At 40.7% G+C, this 22,547-nt stretch overlaps 1 long non-coding RNA gene across 1 annotated transcript in view; it reads right to left on the bottom strand.

Annotated features, from left to right (window-relative positions):
* Positions 1 to 22,547, bottom strand: part of LOC112545869 (uncharacterized) — a 132,851-nt gene that overhangs the window by 27,970 nt on the left and 82,334 nt on the right. The window contains exon 2 of the long non-coding RNA XR_016348681.1: positions 17,722 to 17,889. This is a non-coding gene — a long non-coding RNA (uncharacterized LOC112545869). The remainder of the gene's footprint in view (positions 1 to 17,721; positions 17,890 to 22,547) is intronic.

The following is a 22,547-nucleotide window of genomic DNA, read 5'->3' as shown; positions in this document are numbered from 1 at the left end:
GGAGATAGATATATAGACAAAGCCTAAGATTATGTTACTTACGCACTTGCTCTTTTGCTCGCCAGTTTGCATCCCTGTGTGGAAACAGCAGAAGTAATGCAAAATTTTCTATTTTATTTCTCTTCCTTGGGGAATTCAACATGATTAAAAATCTCTACTTGGCATCATTAGCCTGTTTGTATATATGTCCCTGCTAGAGAAAGCTACACAGGGAGGGGGGACCCAATGTTTGACTGTTCTGACAGTTCAACAACATTTATTGCCTCTGCTGTTTGGCCCAACATCATATTACCCTTAGTTGTGTTTCCCAGCATGCCCTAGCAGTCCTTCAAACAAATATTCACTCCAGCAGAAAGTCCAAGAAAAGACTTTATTCCCTTGAGGATCAGGAAGAAAGCAACTGCTAAGAAAGGTACAGGAGCTATTAATATTAATGTTACAGGCAGAAGGGGAGGGGGAAGTGGGGACATAGGAGCAGTGAAAGAACTAATACTTATGGCTTTGATGTGTTCATTTCCACAGGACCGGTAGCAGCATGGAGAATACAGAATCCATATAAAGAGGAAAATGAGGAGGTGGAGGTGAACTATAGACAGCCAAGAAAATTGCACAAGCTGTGGGGAATTTTTCTGTCTAGACATGCATACACAGAAAGGCAGCCGCTGTGCCATCTGCAATTTAGCTGATTTTTAAAAAAAAAAATTTAAAGGACAGAGCGGAGACAAAAAGGAAATCCACCTCTGTGCTTCTGGTTGCAGCATTCGTGAGTGATGCATATTGAATGCCTGCTGTGTCAGGGGAAGGAAGCTGCTGAATGTATTTGTTGTACCTAAGAAGAAACAACAGGGAGAGAGCATACAAATCCTCATGCATGCCGTTTTCTGCTCCACTGACAGAGTAAAAACGGAAGGGATGCAATTATTCTAGTCCTAATGAGGCTGCTGAGGAGTAAAAATGGGAATAATTAAAGCCCTTGTGTCTCAGGTTCTTTGGGCCAAATTCTTTTAGTGACACCATTGCAATGCACTCCTGCTGCTCTGAAGTCTCTGAGAGGACTCAGAAGCCCTTCAATCCATGAGTGCCATCACCAGTGACTTCAGGGAAATGTGCACAGATGTGACTGAGGACAGGAACTGCAACTCTTCCCATCCACCTTTATCCTCTACTGTGCAACTACACAAAAGGAGAAATCTTAACCTTTCTGCTCCCTAATGGTTCTAGAGTTACACCAGTATAATGAAAGGCCTGATCCAAAACTCACTGAACTCAACAAGAGAGCTTCAGTGAAGGCTTTAAGTGATAGTCTTACCATATGTTTGCTGTCTTGCATGGCTTCCATTCCATCCAAGCTGGCTTTACTAACACGAATGTGTCAGATTCCATTCTGCTTGATACAGCAGCAAATACATCTGTTCAGCTCTGCTCTAAGAACTGCTATTTTATTACACATGTGGAAGAAGAGACTGTAAAGAACTTGCTTTGTACAAAAAGGGGCGAGCAGATTCAAGAGACCCATATTGAGCATTGTGAGATCATTGCAATGCACCTCACGTTGCTTTGTTAGGGTCACTGGTTCAGAGACTCGTGGGCACACGGGCAACAATTCAGGCGCCAATGTCAAGGAATGTGTTAACCTGAAAAGTGTTATAAAAGATCTATGCAGCAGGAAGCAAAAGCAGAAGAAACATTACAACACTCCCTGCAGTTGGGAGAGAGTGTTAGATCCCAAACTGTCAACCTGCTGAGGAAACCACTGCCTCAGAATCATACATAATTATCCCTCTGAGGGGCCAGACCCACAGGAGGCACAGAAGACCTTGAAACAAAACCAAGGAGAACATTAGCTCTGTTTTTTGAGGACATTCAGAATGCCATTCTTGCCTGATAGGAGGAGTAGCACATACCTCCACCCCCTATCACTCGCAGACAACAGACATCTGGAGCAATGGATATCGGACCTGGGGGCAGAACCATTATCATAGCTGAACAGGCCATTTCAGGAGGACCTGTTTCAAGAACAAGAGGCAGAGACGTTTTTTGAAAGCCCTTTGTATTCAGGAGCAGTAGTTAATGATGTATGTCCAATAAGAAGCAGGATAATTTTCTCATCTGTCTAGGACACCCTCTATACCCATTGGTAGAAGTTTTTAATTGACTGTGTAACTTTGTCATTGGGTTTGATTGGTATTAAGTTTTATTTGCATGTGATTAAAATAACAGAGAGGGCAGGAAGTAAAACAATAGCTTGTAGAACCAGTGAGAATACTGACTTCTAATTGTGACCCATATATGACTGATCTGTTATGTGGCTGTCTCAGGCTCAAAGTATGTCTACACTGCCAAAAGGAGACAGTGTGTTTTACCTCTGCTCTTAGCTAACTCAGCCTATGCTCAGGTTATAGAATGTATTGCAATGTATTGGAAACATTTTTTGTTATTTCAGAATGTGGAGCAACCTCTTAGGAGGAATACTGTTCCAGATTTGAATGGGGAGGAACCGTTTGACAATTTGAAAGTGGAAGGTAGCTTGAGTGAAAGTGATCATGAAATGATAAGAGTTCATGATTCTAAAGAATGGTAGAAGGGAGCACAGCAAAGTAAAGACAATGGATTTCAAGAAGGCAGATTTTAGCAGTCAGGGACCTGATAGGTAAGGTTCCATGGAACATAAGACTAAGAGGAAAAAGATTGAAGACAGGTGGCAGTTTTTCAAAGATATATTATAAAGGGCACAAGAGCACACTATTCTACTGTGTAGAAAAGATAGGAGGTATAAGAGACCTCCCTAGCTTAACCTGGAGATCCTGAATGATTTTAAAATAAAAAGAAGTCATATAAAAAGTGGAAACTAGATCAAAGTACAAAGGATGATATAAACAAATGAAAAAGGTATATAGGGCAAAATTGGACAGATGAAGCCACAAAATGAGCTTAATCTAGCTAGAGATATAAAGGGTAACAAGAAAACTTTCTACAAATATATTAGAAGTAAAGAAAGACCAAGGCCTGGATAGGCCCATTGCTCAATGAAGAGAGAAAAAAATAACAGAAAATGTGGAAATGACATGGGTGCTTAATGACATCTTTGTTTTGGATGAAGATTGGTGGTGTTAGATGCCTACATTAGTGAATGCTGGACAAAAGGAGGTAATTCTGAAGTTAAAATAGGAAAAGAATAAGTTAAAAATTACTTAGAAAAGTTAGGTATCTTCAGGTAAACAGGGTCTGATGAAATGCTTCCTAGAATACTCAAGGAGCTGATTGAGGAGGTATCTGAGCCATTAACTATCATCTTTGAAAAGTCATCTAAGATGGGAGAGATTCCAGAAGACTAGAAAGGGCAAATATAGTGCCCATCTATAAAAAGGGAAATAAGGACAACCCAAGAACTTCTGTGCCAGGAAAGATAATGGAGCAAATAATTAAGGAATCTGTCTGCGAACATCTAGAAGATAATATGTTGATAAGTAACAGCATAGAATTGTAAAGAACAAATCATGTCAAACCAACCTGATAGCTTTCTTTGATCAGATAACAAGCCTTGTGGATAAAAAGGAAGCAGTAGATGTGGTATATCTAGACTTTAGTAAAACATTTGATACAGTCACACATTACCTTCTTATAGATAAATGAGGGCAATAACAACCTAGATGGGGCTACTATAAAGTGTGTGCATAACTGTTTGGATAATCATTGTCAGAGAATAGTTATCAATGGCTGACACTCATGCTGGAAGGACATAACAGGAAGGGTTCTGCAGGGATTAGTTTTGGGTCAGGTTCTGTTCCATATCTTCATCAATGATTTAAATGATGACATTGAGAGTATATTTACAAAATCTGCAGATAATACCAAGTTGGGAGGAGTTGCAAGTGCTTTGGAGGATAGGGTTATAATTCAAAATGATCTGAACAACTGGAAATGGTCCAAGGTAAATGGGATGAAGTTCAATGAGGACAAATGCAAAGTACAGTGCTCCACTTAGCAAGGAACAATCAGTTTCATACCTACAAAATAGAAAACGACTGTCTAGGAAGGAGTGCTGCAGAAAGAGATCTAGGGGTCATAATGGACCACAAGCTAAATATGAGTCAACAGTGTGACACTGTTGCAAAAAAAGCAAACATAATTTTGGGAAGCGTTAACAGAAGTGTTGTAAGCAAGGAATAAGAAGTACAGTAATTCGTTTTTTCTATTCTGCACTGACTAGGTCTCAGTTGGAGTATTGTGCCCAGTTCTGGGCACCATATTTCAGGGAAAATGTGGAGAAATTGGAGACGGTCAAGAGAAGAGCAACAAAAATGATTAAAGGTGTAGAAAACATTGCCTATGAAGAAGATGGAAAGAATTGGGTTTGTTTAGTTAGGAAAAGAGTAGACTAAAAGGGGACATGATAACAGCTCTCAAGTACCTGAAGGATGTTACAAGGAAGAGTGAGAAAAAAATATTCTCCCTAACCTCTCATGGTAGGACAAGAGGCAATGGGCTTAAATTGCAGCAAGGGATGTTTAGGTTGGACATTAGGAAAATCGTCCTAACTATCAAGATAGTTAAGCACTGGAATAAACCACCTAAGAAGGTTGTGGAGTCTCCATCATTGGAGACATTTAAGAGTAGGTTGGATAAACAACAGTCAGGGATTATCTAGATGGTGCTTGGTCCTGCTGTGAGGGACGGGACCTGATAACCTCTCACGTAATCTATGATTCTATGCTAAATCAGGTTGAAATAGCAGTGAAGACAAAGCAACTAATTTTTTAGCTCAGGTTAGCAAGTCGAATTGCAGTCTATAGGCCTGAGGTTGATCTTGAGCTGAATGATCGAATTAAAAACCATATCTTCATGTTGACCCAAGTTCATTTAATGGAAGTTAGCTAACTCAAGTAAACTACATGTCTTTTTGTTGTCTTTGCAGAGTAGACGTAAACCTTCTGCCTTGTGGAGCCAGCAGTGAGTAGGTTCAATATCTAGGGGTTCCTTTTCAACAATGCAATGTAAAATCAGCGTGAGACCTATCCAGTAGCCAAGGCAAATGACACACCACCCTGGGGAATCTGGAAGAGACAATGCTTCCCCTCTTGCAAGCACAGAGTCTGAGCGTAGATAAGAAACTTTTAATGAAAGGAGAGAAGTCACTCAGTATTAATTTGGGAAAACACTACCGGCAGAATTCAGCCATGAGCAAAATACCCAACCTGGAAGCATCCTTTGGCTCAGGTTTTTCATCTCTACAACCAAAAGTTCCTTTAATGTGCCCTCCTCTGCTCCCTCACCACACTTGTATTGTTCCCACATATAAACCTAGATTCATCAACCTGACGCAGGTGAGTCACCCCTCAGAGTAATTCATGTGTTCAGAGTCCAGCCCATGCATAAGTACCTTGCAGAATCAACGCCCTGGTTTTGAAGTCCCTTACCTCACAGTACAAATCTTGATTCAAATTCATCATTGGCTAATCTCTGCCCAGAGGCTGATATGAGGCTGTCTGTTTTGGAATTCATCGTGCTGAATAACCCAAAGCTAATGCTCCTGTCTTGCCAAAGGAAAAGTAAAACATAATCCAAGCAAGTGTCTTTATAAAAAAAAAAGTAATTTTAGATCCCTGAAAATACAAATGCTAGCACCTCATTGCATTCAAAAAGCCATTAACATAACTGATAAGAAGCAAGAAACAAAATACAGCCAGATCTAATAGCCCAAGAGTCAGGAGTGTAAATTATATGTACACATAATTCCTGAGCAATGCTTTGGTTGTTTTCTTTCCATTGTAAACAAAAGTGAATGATGATCTTATAAGGTCTATTTCTTCCAGATAACTGAAAAAAAGCTAATTAAAAACAAAAGCCACAGATGTAATCATTGCTTAATGCTGTAAGCATAACATGACCTAATGCTATTAGGAGTTCTGAACAAATTTCAATTAGAACTCCAGCTGGTAAACATATAAATGTGATAATGGTGTTTTAATATTGCATAATCACTTGTTAGCAAAATTATTTTTGTTTAGTCTATTCATAATCTGAATCATAGACTCAGAGTTGGGGGTCAGGTTGGTACAATTTCATCACATCGTTTTTTTGTTCATCTAAACCAGCGAAAAGCCATTTGTTGGTAGCTGCAATCTAAATTTGGTTTAAACTAGTTGAGCATTTTGGGCGAGATTCACCATTCCCCTCTATATTGGGCCATAAGTGACACCCACCCAAAGTAGGTAGAAAAAGTACAGCTTTTTGCACTGACTTTGTACTGGGCTGACAAACTCCCCCTAGCTGCAGTGCTTAAGTGTATTGGGCATTTTGCTCCGAACCCTAAAACAATAAGACAATAAACAATACACCAACAGGTTTCAGACTTTCTGGAAGCATCTAATCCTCAAGGATTAAAAGGAATCAGGAGAGGACTGGGGGTTATTTATTTCTCATTCCACTGCACTATAAAGGCATTTCTACACCGCAGGGCTAAAGCTGAAATAAGCTACGGAATTTGAGCTACGTCAATTGCCTAGCTTAAGTTGAAATAGTTCATTACGGCTTTTGGCATGGTCTACACAGCAGGAAGTCTAAGATCACTCTTCCTCTGACTTCCCTTACTCCTCGTACAATGACGGTTACAGGAGTCAGAGTAAGAAGTCCTCCAGCTCGACATTATTTTGACATGTCAAAATAACTGCTTGTAGTGTGGACGCAGGGTATGTTATTTCGGAATAATGTCAGTTATTCCAAAATAATATTGCTGTGTAGACATACCCTAAGAGGAGAATGAAGCAAATGGGATTTTCTTGTAGAGCATCTTTAAGACTTTGTAGGGTCATGGTTTGTGACTGTAAGCTCTTTCGAGAAGGGAATGTGTTTATATGGCTACTAAAAGAATGGGATACAGATTCCAAGTGGGTCCTTGGAATACCACCACAATACAAATATTAAGGGAAGAATAAGAGAGGAAGTATTGTCCATAGGCTAGAGTGCTAGCCTGAGTCTTGGGAGACCAAGGTCCAATTCCCTACTCTACCACAGACTTCCTGTAGGACCTTGGCAAGTCACGTAGCCTTTCTTTGCCTCAGTTCCCCATCTGTACAATGGGAATAATTGCACTTAATCTACCTCATGAGTGTTGTGAGGATAAATAGATTAAAACATTTGTGGTGCTTAGATACTGTCTTAATGAAGACTATATAAGCAGCTTTAACAGATAGACATGGATAATAAAAATTATCTTTGCATTCTCTCTCTTAATATTAGGATTTTCTTTTTCTGGTTCAGTCCACTGAAGCAAGATAAAACAGCCTAAGGGCTGCTCTGATTTATACTAATAGCCAATGAGCCAAGGGGATATCCCAGCAGGCAGCAGAACAGTGGGATGCCACACCCACACTGCCCCGGCCATGCTCCCACACCAGCTACAGAGAAAGAGGTGCAAAAGCAGCTATGCCAGTAACACCTTCTTAATGATAGTTCAGGCAGCTGGTGTCAGTGTGGCATCATAAAGGTGTCCTAACAGAGCTAAAGATTTGGCCTATGCTTTGACTGCAAGGCAGTCCTAGACACCGGCTCTGACTTTTGTTTTTGTAGATGGTTGCTTCCTGCCTTCCAGTTTCGCCTTGCCCTCTGTACATATTCCTGCCATCTACTGGCGTTGTTGGCTGGCAAGGTGGGACATAGCATTGAGTTTCTTGGTGCCTTAATGATTTCAAACTCTGGTAGAATGAACAGCAGTGCTGGTGGGAAGTACTGGCTTGACCCACCTCAGGAAGGATGAAATCCTCTCCAAACTGGTACAGTAAGGGCAGTAGCATCCCCATTTTCCCATTTATTGCCTCAACTCTGACCTACAGGGATCTTCAGTCTCCATGGCCCATACACTCCTTGGCCTCTATTCCAAGGGTCCAGGACACCTATATTTAACTTGAGTTCATTTGCATGCTACTGTCCAGCTGGATTAACATTATTTGATGGCAGAGACAACAGAAGCTAGCACACACATGAAATATAATTCTTCTAGCTAACCACCAGTGAGATTTAATATGTTTTTATGCCACTCATACTCTGAAAAAAAATTCTGTTGTAATTATTTAATAAATGTTGAAAGAGATAATTTTTTTAAAAAAATGCCAGCCAATCTGGTTAGTAGAAAGGGCACTCAGTCTTTGTGACTTACAGCTCTCTTGATTTTTATTTAGGGGCTCCATTCTGCTAGGCACTGTAAAATAGGAAATATCACTATGCCCATTTTACAGCTGAGAAATTGAGGCACAGAGCGATTAAATGATGTATCTAAGGATGCCATGGCAGAGCTAGGAACTAAATATGGGGCTTAACCAGGAATCCATCCTTCTTCCTTCAGAATTTGTCTAGCTCTCCATGTAGGGCCACTGAGAGAGGGGGTAAGGCCAAAGGGAGAAAATCACATTCAGAATAGTTTGTTTCTGATTTCCTCCTGTCTTCATTTATCTTCAAGAAGAGAAACAGGCTTTCAGCCTTTCCTGCTGAATCATTAGGCACGTCTAGTAGTGGTTACAGCTGTGTTGACTCTTCTGTTGGGTGAAGATGACAAATGCTAAAAATGGTGGAAGTGTTAACTCGGCTTCTCTAGCACACTAGGCAAAAGGTATAAGCCACCTGAAAATTACTATGCCAGCCCAGTCCAGAAAAGCTTTTCCTGTCTAAGATACTTATCCCAACAGTATTTGAGTGTCTCACAATCTTTAATAGATTTATCCTCAAAATGCTACTGTGAGAAGGGGCACAACTATTATTCTCCATTCTACATATAGGGAACTAAGGCACAGAGAGGCTAAGGGATTTGACCAAGGTTACACAGGAAATCTGTGTTAGCCGAAAGAGATGAAACTGGACCTAGGCAAGGACTCTAACCACTTCCCCCATGCTGCTTCTAAGAGTAGCTCACCTTAATGGTGTCCCTTACACAGGGCTTATGGCAAAGACATGATTTAGCTCAAAGTGTCCATTGGGTTGCATGCTCAAAAGTTGGAATTTGAAGCTAGACAAATTCAGTCTGAAAACAAGGCATGCATTAACAACAGGGAGGGTAATTAATCATTGGAACAATTTATAATAATAATAGAGATATGTCAATCTCCTAGAACTGAAAGGGACCTTGGGAGGTCATTGAGTCCAATCCCCTACCTTTGCAGCTGGACCAACTACCATCCCTGACAGATTTTGTCCCAGACCCCTAAATGGACCCCTCAAGGAGTGAACTTACAACCTTGGGTTTAACAGGCCAATGCTCAAACCACTGAGCTATCCCTCCCCCCAATTTAGCAATGTCGGTGGGGGATTTTCCATCACTGACAATGTTTTAAATCCAGATTGGATGTTTTTCTAAAACACTCTGTTAACATTATTCTGGAGGAGTTCTCTGGCTTTTACTAGACAGGAGGTCAGACTAGATGATCACAAGGGTCTCTTTTGGCCTTGGAATTTATGAATTCATGAAAAATTGGTATTTTCGTGTGAAGTGAAAGCTAGCAACTGTCTAACACAAACCATGGTGATGGTCATGGTATAAGATTTTTAACAGAAGAAAACAGATCTTTGTGCACAGCTCCCAGCAGCTCGTTGTGCAGAAGGATTGGCCAGCAGTGTCGACAAATTTCCACAGGATGGTTGGTAAAGTTAGCCTCTATTGTGATGGCAACGTGGAACACAGAAATCTCCAGTCATAAGAAGACTACAGCCCGCTTTCCGTTACTCTGTTCATTCGCTGGCATCATCTTCACTTTTAACCCTCTGTGTCCAGAAAGGTGGCTTGATCTGCCATTGAGAAATTCCATAGTTAAAGTGAAAAACAACAAATGGTCTGGTAGCACTTTATAGACTAGCTTTCGTTGACACCACTCATTTCTTCAGATGACCGGAGTTGTGAGTTGGGGATATGAAAATTTGAAATTAATAAGAGAGGGGAAGGGGGAGAGAAAGAAAAAGGGAGGGGGTGGGAGATGGAGCATCATTAAGTATCTGGAGAATGAGTACTTACACCTAAACAGATAAAAATCAAAGTCAACAGATAGATTCCTAAAACAGGAAGTAGGAATCCAAACGCTCAGAGAGGATTTGGCTGAGCATTTGCCCGAGCATGAATTTCAAATAAAGGGAGCATGTTCCTTTGAGTATTCAAGGCAGCATGCCAGGGACAGCTTGTCTGGCACCACATAGGAGAGGTCTATCTATGTTAAACATACTCCTGTAGCTCTTGCTTTGACAGTCCAAGAGAGGTACCCACATGTACCTCGCTCCAGCTCTGATGCTGCACACAGCTGAGTGATAGTGCCCCTCAGCCTGCTCACCCGGCAAGGAAAAGCTGCCCAAAACATTAGTCCAGGACAGCTGGAACTGTTCTTCAGTGCTGATGAGAGGATGAGGCAGCACCACAGCTCAAACACTGCAGTGGGATTTTGTGCATCCTTTTATTCAGTCAAGCCTTCTCCATTCAGATTAGCCTCCTTTGCGTGATATTAATCATCCCTTTGCATATCTCGAGATGGCGTCCCGCAAATCCCATGAAAATAGATTGAAAAGCCTGTCTCACTAAAGCTCCCTTAAGAATTTTCTCTCCATTTATCTGGGTTCTCATAGGCCCCTAATGACCTCAGTACCTAAGTGTCATTGCTCAAAAGCCTCGCTTTTGAATAACTAGCAGCACTAAACAGCTAATTTATCCTATTGTATCTTTCAACAAAGCCATTCTTCCTCTCGCTCGTGGCATAAGCACATCCACAGAGCCAATTATAATATTAGCACTTCTGTTGCAGAAGTGTTCCAAAACTAAAGGCTTGTTTCCACTACAGGGTGAATCGATGCTGAGATGATCAACCCACCAGTAGCTGATTTACCGAGTATAGGAAAGACCCAATAAATTGACCACGGATCACTCTCTTGTCAACTTCAGTACTTCAGCAGAATGACATGCGTATGGGGAGTCAGGAGGAGAGTTTTTTCTATTAACCCCCCACAATGTACACCCTGTGATAAGGAGATCTAAGCTACGTCAATTTGAGTTACTAACGAAACTCAAATTGCATAGCTTAGATCGATCTGTCCTTGCAGTGTAGACCTTCCCTAATTTACACAAGGGCATGAGGTAGACAAGTATTATCATCCCCAGCTACTGTATATTTGAGAGAGTTTATGTGTCTTTCTGTTTGCTCAAGTAGTCCTTCTAAATGGTAAGAACACCAAATTTGGTATACAGCTTCTTCTTATTATAACTGAAAGGAAGGTCAGGGTTTGGTTGTGCCAGGAAAATGGGATGTGTCTGGAATGGGATTGCTTCTTAAAAAGAAAAGAGACAGAATCTCCAGGCAGGTGAAAGAGGCTGGCTAGGAGCACACTTACCTGCCCCCCACTCCAATCCATGCCAATCGAGACGCGCTTTTCCGCAAAAAATCCCCGATTGCCATTTTCGCAATCGGGGCTTTTTTGCGCAAAATAAATCTGAGCTGTCTACACTGGCCCTTTTGCACAAAAGTTTTGCACAAAAGGACTTTTTCCTGAAAGGGAGCAGCATAGTATTTCCGCAAAAAGCACTGATTTCTTACAGTAGAAAGTCAGTGCGTTCGTGGAAATTCAAGCGGCCAGTGTAGAGAGCTGGCAAGTTTTTCCGGAAAAGCGGCTGATTTTCCGGAAAAACTGGCCAGTCTAGACACAGCCTGTTAGTTGTCCCCCCCAATCAAGGAGAGAGGGGGAATGTACAGTTTGCTGCCTTCCTCACTCTGGCTGGGGAGTGCTGGGAGCAGACAAACCTGAACCTGCCCCAGGTAGGGGACATCCACCCCTCCCTCAACTCTGCGTACTGGAGCTGTAGTGGCCATGGAGAGACCCAGCCGCCTCGCCCCAACCTGCAATGGTGAGAGAGGGCTGGAGTAATCCTCTCTCCCCAGGCAGCCTGCATACTGGCCCCCTCATCCACAACCCCACCCCAGAGCCATGATTTAAATTGAGCATGTACATTTTCATTTTATTTTCAAAATAAACAAAAATTAATTAAGGACCCAAGGTAAATCTTTTAGTTTTAATATAAAGGAAAACTAAGGCAGAGACCTACCCAAGCCCTTGTTCTTCCATTGCAATAGGGCTCAGCATAATAGGATAGGTCAGGGAGCATTGGGCTGCTTGTAACACACAGGAAACATGGACAAACAACAGTGACTTTCATCTCCATTTATACTATATTGCTTTGTTTATATCACCGCATATCAACACATGTTTTGCCTCAAACAGCTAGAACCTGCATGAATGGAAATCAGTAGGAGTTTTGCCATTGGCGGCAAGAGAATCAGAAGCAGATCCTACAATGGGTTTATTGGGAGATGTAGTTGCAAAGCTAGAAAAATATGCTACATTTAACAGCATATAAAAATGGTTTGGATAATAGTGTCCTTTAATGGAACTCCTAACGATCTGTGCAGCATCACCAGCTTTATTAGATATTGCACACTGTGAGATAAAGAGACAAAGGAACTGACAAACAGGATTGGGGCAGAGGTCCATAGTCCATCAAATAGTGCCCAGAATCACAAGCTTCAAGGGAAGGTGCAAGGACCCCTGCAGTGGGTAGTTATAAGAGAACCTCTCACCTGGAAAAATGTCTTCCTAAGCCAGAATAATCAGAGATGCCCTGAAGCATGAGAGTTTAAATTCCTTCCAAAACTCTTGGGGCCAGATCCTCAACTGGTGTAAATCTGCACTGCTTTACCAGAGCCATTGGAATTCACATGATTTGTACATCTGAGGATCTGGCTGTTGGTTTTATTTTCAAATCCATGCTACTGTAACTCTCTTCGGCCATGTCTAGACTACATTTTCTTTCAAAAGAAGATATGCAAATTTGGTGCAAATTTTGGCTTTTTTTGGGAAAGAACTACATCTAGACTGCTTGTTTTTTCGGAAAAAACCTCTTTCAAAAAAGCAATCGTAAGAAGATATGCAAATTCGCGCCAAATTTGCATATCTTATTTCGAAGGAAGAACGTAGTCTGGATGTGCCCAGAGTGATCTCATAATAGAAACAGACAGTCATTTTTAATCCTACTGCACTCTTACCCTCAATAATCACTTGTGACAATGATTTACTTTAGCATTGCTTTTTAAAACAACACAGGTGATAGGCTTGATTCATCTTGCTTTCTGCTAAACAAGCATGCCTGTTGTAAATACTTTAGTAAATGTGTTAATTGAAATGACTGTCAGACTTTTGGGAAAGTGAGTCATTTTTGGAGCCACACTTTGGAAGTATATTCACAGTGCCATGGAAAGTGTGAAGAGCTACAAATTGGTTTGTTTACTATATTATAAGAGAGCCTGCAGTGCATAACTTATAACAAAACACACACACACACACACACACACACACACACACACACACACATATATTTCTGGGTAGATTCATTACAACAATGGACACAGCGGGCATTGTGTGTCAGCTAACTGAACTCAAATCAATCTTTCTAATGCCTTTCATAGTATGGTTTCATTAGAAGTCCACAATAATCATTCATTCATTCACCGTTGAGTGGCTGGTTTTGATTTGTGCTCTTTTATTGTAGGAATTAATGTGTATCCCATAAGATCAAGAATTTCCTCCAGAAGACATTCTTTTCAAATGTTTCCTATTTATTGCTTATGTGCTAAGAATATATATTACCTTTATTATATAGACATTAGAGGGTAAAATCCAGTGGGATATTTCTACCAAACACAGTATGCAGAATAGTAAATTCCTGTAGGTGTGAAATGAATCCCTGCTAGAATATTCACTAAGTTATCCAACATCTTTCCTTTCATGAAACAGATTAATTCACATTCCACAGAAGCTTATTAGGTATTTTTTATTACAACTCTTTAGGCTGTATCCTGCCTTCATCTGCACCTTGGATTTTGCCAATTTAAGAGGTAATTTGAATGAGAAAGTGGTTGCACACTGAAATGTGCATTCTGCTTCCTATTATCTGCAGCACATCTGGGGAGCACAGTTCAGGTTGGGAGGGGGAAGAGTGGTTGCGTGCTTGTCCTAACTCCCGGCTGTTACAAGAAAGGAATAAAAAGAAGCAGGCAATCCATAAAGCAGATTCCTGTTCCTGAATTCTCTCTCCGCATTTAAATCTAGAGGGGCAGTAGGGAATTGTGTTTACATTAAAGATTTACCCAAGCAGGTTTAGGTTATGCTACTAGCATTTACCCAGCAGATCATAACAGGGCTCGCTCACCTTGGCTGCAAGGCAGAGGCCATATTTTCACAGCTGAGTTCTTTCTGAGTAATTTCTCTGATGCATTAGGCACTACAACATATTTAACCTAGGCTCTCGATGCTTTCACTATTTACAGCAACCAATTTTTCCTCCCCCAAACATTTTCACTCTGGCTATTGCTAGGGAATTCATTCCCTTTCAGCCCTTGATGGAACTTGGCCTCTCAGTCTTCACAAAAGATTTATTTCAGAGGGGTCTCCCCCAGGATCTTAATATTGCACAGCAGCTGATTCCCATTGCTTTATCCTAATCATTTCCTTTTTTAGTGGGGCACTGACCAAAATGGGCCAAATTCATCCATGGGTATGAGCAGGTACAACTCCTTTGACTTGAGAGCTGACTGACCCCATCCCAAGGATAAAGTGGAACCTCTGATTCACATCAAACCTAAATAATCTATGAACATTACTTTTTCCATACATCAAGTGTAGTAAGAATAGCCTTGATATATGGGAATAATGACCATCTGGGGTAACAGCCCTTGGAGCAGCAAACTTTTCCTATCTAGTTACTGATTCTTTGGACCTGGGTACTTCACACATGAAGTTTTACACCTTTAGTCTATCCCTCTGGCCTACAGGGAACAGAGAACAATGCAAGACATAGGATTTTACTATTTATCAGCTGATTTTTAAACAGTAAATTCATGCCACCATGGGCTGTGTGATGGATGGGAAGAGTGCTGTCCTTTTCTAAACATCCCAGCATTCAGTAACTAAAGGGTTAAACCCAAGTAGCAAGAAAATGTTGGTAGGGAGCCAGGAGAACCAATGGGAAGAAAGTACTGAGATTTGATTTGAAAGGGGTACCTGCTTGCTGTTTTCCTTTGTGTGAGTTTAAACCAGGATCTGGGGAAAAGAAGATGCCTCAAAACAAAAAGGAATACCTGGGCCTAGAATTGGATGGAACCCTGGAGTATGGATATGGGAGTATGTAGGGAATGTTTATGTAGATGCAATCAGGTTATTTTCTTTGTTTTGTTGTTTGGTTAAACTTCTCTGTGCTAAGTCCATGTGGTTCCCCCTGCCCCATACAGTGTAACCTAAAAACCGGAATCTTAGGGTATGTCTATACTAGTCTCCTAGTTCGATCTAGGGAGGCTAATGAGGGCGACCGAAATTGCAAATGAAGCACAGGATTTAAATATCCCACGCTTCATTAGCATGTTCCCGGCCGGTCGCCATTTTAGAAACTGACTAGCCCGAAGTAACTGCCCGCGTCTACACGTGGCAGTGAAATGGGATTCCGAATTAAAGCCCTAAATCAAATCAGCTGGTAAACCTCATTGCAGGAGGCTGAGTGCCACAGCGGGAGGGGAAGGGGAAGGGGGGCAGGGAGAGACAGAGGGGAGAGAGAGGCAGGAGGGGGAGAAGAGAAAGAAAGAGACAAAGAGAGAGGCAGGAGGCGGAGGAGAGCTGAGAGAGAGAAGGGAAGGCAGGAGGAGGAGAGAGAGAGACAGAGCGAGAGAGCTCAGGAGAGAAGACCTGAAAATCCCATCTTAGGACGAGCTAATTGGCTAGTTACCAATACTAGCACAGCTAATCAGAATTCTATTCAGCAGAAAATTCTAATATTTTGAAATGTATTCAGGATGAAAAGTTGAAATATTGAATTTGCTGAAGTATTGAATCTACAAAATGATCCGAACTGTCCAAAATATTTTGATTCCAAATATTTTGCTTCAATATTTCCAATTAAAATGAAACATTTCAACGCTGCCAAATCAAACTCTTTCCTTTCAGTTTGCTGAACCAAATTGAAATGCTTCATTTCTCATTGACTCAGCATTAATCTGTGTTCCCCTGAGTTGCTGGAATGACTCGTGGGAGTTGTAATTGGAATGTTTCATGTCTTGATTATCTTCTATGGGGTGGGCTTCCTAGCCAGACTACATTTCATTTCCCATAATTCACTTTGGACACATAACGACCATGATGCACTATGTTGGGTCAATCAAAAGCGAGACAAAGTTCCACCATGAGAGATATAATCCAACCAGGGAGCCCAGTTCATGAAGGAGGAGGATGGCTTGAGACACCAAAACTGTAAGTCCCATGCGTCACAATGATAGCTCGGGCAGCTACTGATCAAAGATGAACAGACCTAAAAAATGTTTTGATTCAGTTTGACAAACCAAAATGTTCTGACTCAGGGTGTGTCAATATGAAACAAAGGATTTTGTTTCAAATTTCTCTGTGGAAAATTCAAGAAATTTTGAGGAAAAAAAACCACAGAAAAGTTTGATTGTCTGGAAACTGCATGTTTCCAACAGACCTTGACATAAATTTCCCAGCCAGCTGTAATTACTAGACTTTGATTTCAGTGACACTAGTGGCATCAGGAAGGATGACTCATATGAGTTGAGGTTGCAGCACTGTGCCTTATTTTCTAACTTTAATTTTCAGGCTTCAGAATTCCTTCCTGAATCCTCTTCAGCTGGAACTTTCAGAAGGACTCGATTCCCACCAGTGGGGCCAGATGTTCAGAGCTTAGGATGGAGGGTTTTGAAAATCTAGTTATAAATATCACAATGTGAGCTGTGGGACGTTGAGCACTTTTGAAAACCTACGCCCTCTTTAGAGGCTTAAATAGGAGCATCATTCTTTTGAAGAGCTGTGACTTACTGAGGGTGCTTGAAAATCCTGCTCCGACCTCTTTAACCCACCAGATATTCATTGTAAGAAGTCAGGATCATGTCGTTTTAAAGATCAGAGCCATAAACACATCAGAATTCAAACACAAGTGGTTAAAATGTGTTAAATGAATGCTTGCCAGAAGGCTAACTGTGGACATAATATCCAAAATGCAATTGTTGCTCAAAATCTATGATGCTATTGAATTTCCTTGCTGCTAGGATAATAGTTGGGTTGTGTGGCACAGATTGAAATCTGGATGGAGGAGGAAGGAATGAGGCACATGGTGAATGACAGCAGGGAGCTAGTCATGTCAAAAGTTCACATTCAATAATGATATCAATAATTTACAATGCACTTCTATTCCATTTTCTTTATCAACAGTGCCTTCTAGAAGTAATTTGAAGAGGTTACATGGGTTCATCTATGCCACAAGAGGATGTCAGATACTGTATGAGATATGATGGCTACCCACCTCTACATTTCTTAGTTAGAAGCAACTTTGAATTCCTTGCCAATGTACAGCTGCAGTGTGTATTACTCACCTCATTCATTATTTCCACCATATCATCATTATCACCATCAGATGTGAGCATTTTTCTTTTTCTTCACTGTCCATATTCAGAATTGATAGGAGTATAAATACCTCCTGACTGCATGTGTACACCAGGTATTTTATATCAGTATGTTGCAGAGAAGAATGTACAGAAGTGAAAAAGAAGCCGTGCTTATGTTATTGCAAAAGGCTGCCTGGAGTAACATCAGGGCATTCTGCATCCAGGTATGATGAAACATAGGCATGATAGAGACATTTTACCTTACCTAGCGATGCACAATGCTCCTTCCCGGCTCTGTGAAGGATCCAGCTTGTTATGAGATGCTTTTGTTCTATGAGCCAAGTTTTCCCAATTACCTGTCGTTGAAAATTCTCCTGTGCCCTTTCTGGTTGAAATAGTGAGGAGCCAGCATTTAGTAGTCAAATAAATGTACCTGCAAAATAAAATAGTAAATCTTCAATTGGATCAGATTTCAAAGCTGGGAGATATTTAGATTCATTGATTTGAAAGGAAAGTAGTGAGAGAGCCATATATTTGGGGAAAATTCTGTCCCACACAGCACCTTCTTTTTACTATCCCATCAGGATTACCTACTTGCTGTTGCATCCCATGTTGGGCAGCATTCTCTCGGTCTCAGAGGGCTATTACAGGGAATGAAAGGGCTAGGCTATGCCTGGCCTCTTTTGACCTTCTTAGCTCTTTTTGGAATTCAGCGACTGCCTTTTTACTTGGTCCTAATCTGGATCCTTGCCACTGTAGTAGGGAAAAGAGGGCTCTTATCACTCCCCTGCTTCCTCACACATTGTGTATCACGGTGAGAACCAGGCACAATTTGGCCCTCCCCAATTATATATCATAGAAAGTTAGCATTTGAAGACTAGTATACACTGAGGGGAAGTCAAGCACTAGGAGACAAGAAAGATGGTCTAGTTGTTTGGCCATCCATCTGGCACTCAGGAAACCTGCCTCCAATTCCCTGCACTGCCACAGACTCCCTGTCTACACTGTCATTGGCAGCCCACAGCAGCATGTATCAGAACCTGGATTGACAGACTCGGTCTCGTGGGGCTCATACTAAAGTGCTAACGCTAGCTGTGCAACTTGGACTTTTAAGCCTGCCCCCACTCTAGGCTTCTAAGCCTCAGTCTATACAGCAATTTTTAGCACCATAGTATGAGTCTGGAAAGCTTGAATCTGTCGACCCACGCCCCTGGCTGCTACTTGCTGGATAGACATGTTCTGGAGCATTAACTAGACTCTCTTTTTCTGGGCCTACTCTGTGAATGGGGATGCCAGTAGAGGCTGAATCTCTTTAGTCCGGCACCCTTGGGATCTGACCAGTGCCAAACCAGAAAATTTACCAAATCATGGGAGATCAATATAGTCTAGGAGCACTACCAGCACTTCCACTGCTTACTGGGTTCCTAGAAGACATTTAGGAGTAAATTAGGGCTAAATAGCAGAACAGAACACTGAGAGCCAGGACTGGTGGCTATAAACAAACTTTATTGGACCATGGGAAACTTGGCCAAACTCATGATTAGTGGACATCTGGCTAACTAAAATCATGCCGGACCACAGATGTTGCCAGACCTGAGAGTGTCAGACTAAAGATGTTCATCATCTGAACTTCTTTTACTCACAGAGGGACTATAAGACTCAATACATTAAAGATTTTGAGATGCTAAAGACTGTGGTGACAATATAAGTGCTATAGTTAGATCACTTAGTAAATTTGTTGTTTGTTGCATCAATTCCAGAACATGCTGCTTCCTAATAGAAAATATTCTGCCTGCATATATGGCCTCATCAGCTCTATATCTGAACACAAGCTTTTTCTCTCTACTGTCATTATGCCAGACTAATTAGCTCAGAAATTAGGTACCTATTCTTTTGGAAAAGGGCAGAATAGAAATAAAAACAGCATAAAAGAAAATCATAGAAAGTTGCGGGGTAGTGAATAGGAGAAAAGAAAAGAAAAAGAAAAAGAAAAGCAGGAAGTTTTCCTACTCACCCAAGTCAAACTGGCTGCCACCTACTCACTATTCTGACTACTAGAGGTTAGCAGACAACCTGTCACAGAAACCCAAATGAAAAGATTTCCCAGTAGCAACATAATCATCATTCTGGATTGAACAGTAGCTAATATAATGCAGAATAGCTTTGTACAGTTTTTTGGGATGTGAGGTTACTATGTCTAGGGTTTAGGGATATTAAGCCCTAGTGTGTTAAATCTCATATTTCTCCCTTCTTTATAGGAACACACTGTATATAGCTTTGAAAACACTCAAGATTCAGATATGCTATTGAAAAAGGAGTGTTCAGGAGACGTTATTTATTCAGCGCTTTGCTCTTATATCTAAATTTGATTATTTGGGGCTAAATTCTTTGCTGATGTAAGATGATGCAGGTCCAGATAATTCAATGGAGCTGCACCAGTTTGCACTAACTTAGTCCCCGATTTCTGCTATTATGATACAGACTGAAGTGTAGGACAAACTGAGCAATGAGGCAATCCTTGAATTCCTTACTCACTTGTCACTCGACTGGAAGTCCTGTTAACTTCAGTGGGAGTTTTACTCGATTAAAGACTCAGAATTTGACCCAGTGTGGCTGAATCAGTAACCTTCGGAATAGAACGTGTAGCCTGTCAGCATTTGCAATCATGGCTTGGGATGCGGGAATAAAATGTTGTTCTTGGGCAGTTCTAAAAAACTGGAAAAAAATGTATCAGAGTTGACCTGAAAACAAAACTTTGCAGAGCTTCTGGCAAATTAAAAAGTGGGAAATAATTTATTTGAAATCAAGCAAAATGTTTCATTTTGATGGAGAGCTTTTTTAAAAAAAAAGATTTTGCATTTTTAAAAATTACATTGAAGGAATTTCAAAACAAAAAGTAATTTCAATCAACTTGAAAAATTGAAACATTTCATTTAAAAATGCCGAGATGAAATGTTTAGACTTTTTTCAGAAAAAGCAACTGGGTAAGACCAAGAAAAATTCACAAAGCATTTCAGTATCATCAAACATGTACTCCTCAACCACTGCCCTCCCTCACCAAAAAAAAGAAAAATTGGCCAAAAAAAATTCTGTCCTGTCCAGATGAAATCATGGTACATTGGACCAGATTCTGACCTTAAGGCATCCAGATTCCATTGACTGTCGGGGGGCACTGAGTACCTAATCCCCTAGCCCACATGAAAAATATCAATCTCCATCTCCAGGTAAATTGATTGATTAGTAAACCCAAGTAACTCCAATCCTGGTGTAACTGAGATCTGACCTATTGCTAGTCTCTAATTTGCGTGTCTCAGATTGTTTAGAATATTGAATCAGTCATGGCTAAGTGAAGGTTAAAAATGTCATAATTTAATATAAAAAAGCTGGTTTTAGTTTTTAAAATCTCCTTTTCTAATATGCCTCTAAGGACATTGCAACTGAAAAGGATCTTTTCTGGCAGTCAGGAAGTTAGACTCACATGCCATGCAAACTTGGTAAGCTCTTTATTCCCTTAAACAGTCAGACTCATTTGCCAGTTTGCTATTATTGCTCTTTTCTCCTTCTGCAACAGTAATTATTGCTCTAAACCCTCCAAACAATCTCAGTGATCTGTAGCTGAGTGGATGCATTTCACATTTAGTAAACTGACTCAAATGGAGCCAGGGTAAGAATGAATTCCACAGCTAGTGACTAATAATACAGATGCTGTGCACTAAAAGCCAGCACTGTTAATGCAAAACTCGAATGATTCATATTCATGTTCTCTAAGAGAGTTCCTGGCTATTGCACAATGAGGGCATTAATTAATTTATATATGTGTGTGTCTGCGTAAAAAGTAGCGGTTCTGAAATGAAATTCCAGTGTGTTTCAGCTGCATATATTTGCATATATTCAAAGCTACCTAGAATGGTATACATTGCAAAGACTTTAACATACTGATTTAATGCATATTAGGTTTAATTATTCACAGTTTGTCTAAGTTTTGTTGTCCCTCCCCCCTTGTTTGCATGTTCCACTATATATCATTATAGGCAATGCTGATGCAAATTCATGCTATTTTATTAAAACAGTTTCACTAGAAACAATAGAAACTATTTTGCAGCCAGATTATCATCAACAGTTATCACCAGGGATCAGTAAAAATAACTCAACTCTTAATGTCCGGACATGTTCATTTAATAGATAAGATCATTAAAATGTAGATGTTTATTTAAAGGCATTCCAAACATTCCAGATCAAATTGTCCAAAACCTCTGCTCATGTGTTAAGGGAATTTTGTTTTGAAGGAAAACATTATGTATATTGTCTACCAGCTACATCTATCTTCATGTACATTTCTGAATGAACAGTGATGCATCCAGGCAGTCGGCCAGATTGTGATCCCATTCACTTTATGAGCTCCAGTTCACCTACTCTGGATTTTTCCTAGTGCAACTGAGAACTGAAACTGCTCTGATGTCTCCATACATCCTCCATTAGGATCTTGGCACAGGATTGAGCAACTGGGATTAAAAAGGCGATTGCCCTTGTTTGTGTTTGATATCTGAGGCCATTCTTCTGCTATTTCCACACTAGCTGAAATAAAGAAATATAGGAAGTCATCTCATGAGATTTTTTAACTAATTTGCAGACCATTCAAAGCACCATCGCCAAACTTCTGGACGCTTATGAAATTTGCCTATCACAAATTGCTTCCAGGTTCAGACAGTATACAAAGGGCAATAGGATTTGGACAAGAAACAAAGATGGTGCTGATGAGGATAGTGGTGTTTCGTCTTCCAAAATGCAGTACTGTCCAAACTGTGCTCTCATTTATATCCATGTGCTCATGTTAGTTAGGTTGCACACATATAATGGAGTTCAGAACTTGGACTACTGAGATCATTCGCACATCAAAGTTTAGCAGAGAACAAGAATTTCATAGGAAATCTTAGCTGCCTACTCCAGCAGGATCTCCAATATGTGCACAGCTGGACCTTGTGTGCTGCGTGAACAATCAGATTTGTAAAGCTGCTTTTGGCTCTGGGTTTGCATGATGCAGTGCTGACAAATCTTGTGTCTTTACTGGTAACATACTCAATTTCTCTAGCA

This window comes from Pelodiscus sinensis, chromosome 2 (assembly GCF_052426305.1).
Source record: "Pelodiscus sinensis isolate ZL-2025 chromosome 2, ASM5242630v1, whole genome shotgun sequence".
Lineage (NCBI taxonomy): Eukaryota > Metazoa > Chordata > Testudines > Trionychidae > Pelodiscus > Pelodiscus sinensis.
The sequence above is the reverse complement of the archived record's forward strand: the minus strand, read 5'-3'. Positions and strand labels throughout refer to the sequence as shown.